Source organism: Pinus tabuliformis, chromosome 4_1 (genome assembly GCF_031772625.1).
Source record: "Pinus tabuliformis cultivar Carrire ecotype Pingquan chromosome 4_1, CPIR1, whole genome shotgun sequence".
Lineage (NCBI taxonomy): Eukaryota > Viridiplantae > Streptophyta > Pinopsida > Pinales > Pinaceae > Pinus > Pinus tabuliformis.
The window spans coordinates 288716504-288721585 of NC_142303.1; positions in this window are offsets into that span (position 1 = coordinate 288716504).

The window sequence follows — 5082 nt, forward strand, 5'->3', positions numbered from 1 at the left end:
TCATTTAAAATGTGTCTTAGAATGCATAATGGATTTAGTGCCATGGAAAACTCTCAAGGAACTCATATTGTATGGATTAAACAACCCAAATTTACGATTCCAACAAAGCCCTACCAAATTTTAGTAAAAATCAACTAGTATGCCCAAAAAAGAGACAAAATGTTGAAGAGTTTGACTATGCTTAAAACAACTCTAAAAATAATCTTATGGCCATTATGAAATACAAATAAAATATTAGCAATAACATACAGTAATTAATCTCCTAGCAACCCCAATCCACTATGCATTTCAAGAGAGAATATATCAAAGTGTTTCAATAAGTTTCAACAAGTTTCAACCCTCTAAGTAAATCTTATCATGCATAAAAGAATATGAAAAGGACTATTATTGGATCATTATACTATTTATCATCTATATCAATGCTTTTCGATAGTAAATAATGGAGGAATCAACATGTGGGGTCATTTTTACTAGTAGGTCTCAATTTGGAGAATTGGGGTCTAAAACTTTTCAAGGACATTTTAAGGCATTAAATGAAGGTTTTTGGGGTCCAAAAACTCTCACTTTATCTAAGTCATTTAGAGATGTTCTACATTTAGATATCTTTCTAATGGTGCAATAAATACATCAATCAGAGTTCATATATAAAAGTTATGTCTCTCGGATATTGACCTTCCTATTTGACCACCATAGCCTTTGAGAGGATGCCACATCTTCCCTATCACTCATGCAGAAGGGTTTATTCATGTGTGAACTATGAACAAAAATCTGGAAGGGTAAAATTTGTAACACTAGTTGAGAGTTAAAGGAGTCAAACCTGACCCCTAGTTGGCTATTAGGCTATGTTAAAATTGGGCCACTAGGAGGAGTAGGGGTAGCTTCCATTCTATATGAATGTGTCTTTTTTAATAGTACAAAAAAGGAGCTAGAAGTGGTATTTAGAGATAATAAGAGAGAGGGTTAGTGTTTTGTAGTGGCCTATTAGGCCTTAGGTCTTTGGTGACTCCATAGAGAGTGCCTTCTTCTTTGTACTTGCATTATCTCAACACCAAAAAAGACACTGGAGGAGTCTCACCTTCTAGTTGGGTTTTCTTCCATAAGGTTTCTCAAAGAAAATGTTTGTATTTAGAATGGATGGTGTATGATTGTATTGGTTGTTTTCTATTTTCCACATTTTATATTTTTCATGCATAAGTAGAAAATCAGTACTTAACAAATCTAGAATCTAAACGAATTTAACCTACATAGTATAGATTTATGTTTTATTTACCAAATTTATTGTGACAAACTATCCAATGTAATACCTATAGTAGTTTACAAGTCATATTAGTATTAGATCAAGTTTCTCTAAAGAATCTCGTGGGGAGTTGTAGGGGACCCAAAAAGTAGTTTAAGCATAAAGTTACAGAACCCTATGTTGGAATCACAATTTTCATTACACCAAAACCCGTAGGTGTTAGTAAGCGGACGCATCCTAGAGTTAATGGATCCATGAGAGGCGATTAAGCACATGTCACGAAACACACATGGAGCACTAGTTTATCCAATGTCCAACACCCTAGCCATGGATGATAAGTTTGTTTACAATAACCATAATCTAGCAAAAGAAAGATTTGTGAGGTTGTAAGTGAAAGTTAGTAATATCAGTGACAGTTTGAACCTCTTTATTTGTTGGCTTTAATAGCCAATCAATGAAGCGAAGGACATATGAAATTTACACAAGTGTTAGGCCAGGAGTAACTTTGAATGAATTTGTTTCATTTTCATTAAGAGATAATATGAATATATACAAGGAGAAGGAGACTACTAGGTTTCATATCCAAATGTCTCTTCGTCTTCCAGCTTCTTTTATTTTTCTATTTACAATATATACATGTATTTCCTAATCCCAAAGATTAGGTGTCAACATCAACCCCCTTAATATGAAGGGATGTTGGTGAGTCCAAGCATCATTCTGAATCTTTCAAACTTTTCCCTTCCAAGCGCTTTGGTGAAGATGTTTGCAAATGCTCATTTTTGGAACAATGTTGTAGGTGGATTGTTTTGGCCGCAACATAATGTCGAATCAAATGGTATTTTTATTGATGTGCTTTGTTTGATCATGGAACTTTGGGTTCTTGGCCAACTTTATTGCAGAAGTGTTGTCAATCAAAAGAGGATTTGAATGTACTTGTTTCTCCTACAAATCTTCCAGAATTTTCCTGAGCCACACAATTTCCTTTGTTGCTTCAGCTGTTGCCACATATTTTTCCTCAGATGTGGAATCTGCTAGAACTAATTGTTTGTGTAACCTCTAGGAGACAGCTCTTGATCTGAGACTCATAACATAACCTAAAGTAGATACTCCAATTTCTTTATCTCCATCTGTTATGAAACCATCTCACAAAAAGATAGAAAAGATAGATGAACGCCTTAGAAATAAGCCTCTTCAAGGGGGCAACCTCCTTTACATTACACAAATGAACAATTCTTGGATGATACAAATGAAAAGACTTCCTTTCTATATATAGGAGTCTAAGGGGTCATAATATAATCAGAGCCAACATAACAATAATGTTGACACCTAATCATGAGGATTGGGTGAATATAATGTAAATAAGTAAATAAGTAATATGAACAGTCATCGGGAGATGAAGTGAACAGTCTCTCCCTCATGTATATAATGAAGACCCACCTGAAGGAATGAAATATACAAATCAATTTTGCTTTGAGGAGTTACTACTTGGCCTAACATAGTATCAGAGCCAGCTCCCAAAATAGTTGTAACTCCCTTTTGCCTACTGCTCTTTGTCCACTGCCTACTGCTCTCTGTCCACTCTATTGTGCTCTTTGTCCCCTCCACAGTCGCTGCCACTCTATAGTCGTTGGAACTGTCTAACGCATAAACATTCGCCCTTTGTTTTTTTCAGTTACCTCTGCGTTATTGACCACAACTACTCTTCGTTATTGTCCACAACTTCTCTGAGGAACACTCTCTCCTGCAGAACTGTGGTGAACCTGTGAACAAATACTGCATTTTTTTAATAACTGTGCAAGCAAACATTCAGGGATGGACATACTCTCTTCCAATATGGATATCTAAAGTTCCTTCCTTCATTAATAGAATCTATGGTGTTTGGGACTCTTTCGCTTCATAGCTTGATAGTTGCCCACCTGCATGCGGTATCAAAGCACACCTGCGTGCGGTGTTTGGGACTCTTTCACTTCATAGCTTGATAGCTGCCCACCTGCGTGCGGTATCAAAGCACACCTGCGTGTGGTGTTTGGGACTCTTTCGCTTCATAGCTTGATAGCTTCCCACCTGCGTGCAGTATCAAAGCACACCTACGTGCGTGAATTGTCTCCATGACCAGTTTATTGCGTGAAACGCTACTGGTGCGTGAATGGTGCGTGAATCAAAGCTTTTGAAGATCGATCTGCATGTGAAAGTGTTGATTTGGAAGTTTTTGGTATATACGTTGAAGTTTTTTTGGCATACATATTGAAGTTTTTGGCATATAACGTTGGCATATACTTTGAAGTTTTTGGTATATACGTTGAAGTCTTTTTGGCATATAAAATGAGTTGAATGCCATGCGTTGAATGTACTCTTGAACGTCTTTTTGGTATATACGTTGAAGTCTTTTTGGCATATAAAATGAGTTAAATTCCATGCATTGAATGTACTCTTGAATGCTGTTTTGGTATCTTGGTACGCTGTACATGGCATTATATTGAGCCGTTTTTTGGTACGTTGTACATGGTGTGCGTTGAATATTGAACTGTTTTGGTACGCGGCGCCACTCTAATGAAGCGTTGTCCTATGATTTTGTGCATATTTTAAAATTACCGCTATGTGTTAAAAATTTTGAAGGGTTGCATTGGGTGATCAATGTAAAAAAAGAAACCGATATATATTTTGAATAGTGCCGATATATATGTCTTGGGTATTGACATTTGCTGTCAATTGAGTTTGCTATCCAGTCATATCAGAACTATTTTTTTCCATTAAGAGTAAAAGTTTTGCAGCAGAATTTTTTTGTTACAGTATGCATTCAATCATATCCATCGTGGGAATAGTTCTCACTGGCAAAGAGAACTATCCTGAGTGGTCCCGGATGATAAAACACACACTCATTTTCAATGAGTTGTGGAAAGGAGTGTGTGTTGGAGACGGAGACAAAGAGCCAGAACAACCTACATCAGACAAAGAGCTCGTCATTTGGGAAAACAAGAACAGAAAAGCTTATGCATTAACCATAACATCTGTAAATGAAGAGGTGAGTCACCATATTTCGCCATTTTCAACTGCTTTTGAAGCCTTACAAAAGCTAAAAGAAATCTATGACTCACATTCTGCACTTGAAGTTGTTCAACTCATGATTAAACTCTTCACTCTTGAACTGCAAAATAATGATCCTCTTGCTCTTGCATCTGAAGTAAAGTCTATACTGCATGATATTAAATCCACTAAGGTTGAATTGGATATTCCTCTTATCACTTTTCTCAAGGCACTTTATCTTACTTACTCCAATTATCTTGAGTCATTGCAAGCAAATGGAAATCTCAAAGATATCACCTTTGACTCTCTTGTGAAAAAGTTTGCTAAAAGAGAGAAAGCTTTTGGAAAGAAGACAGCCTCTGAATCTTCTGAAGAGGTTGTGTGCCTTGCTCATAAAGAAAAGAATCCTGCTAAAGATTCTTCCAGAGGAAGAGGTGGTCGAAGAGGAAGAAGAAGATATTTCAGAGGAAGGGAGGGCAGACACTCTCAAGGAGAAAAGGTAGATTTGCACTGCATACACTGCAAAAGAAATGGATCACATGATGCCTCTAAATGCAAGTTACCATGAGACAAAATTGAGCAGCAAAGAAACCAACAGAAAGGTAAAACTAATGATACAGACAAAGGTAAAGCACCTGAATCCACTCACTATGTTGTGGCACAATGTAATATTGGAGTAAATGAAGATTTATTTAATGCTTCACTTTCTTCTTGGAAAAATGATTGGTTGCTTGATTCAGGAGCAACTTGCCACATGACTCATAGAAAAGATTTTTTTGAAGAATTTACTGACAATGTTGATGGAGCGGTATACTTTGCAG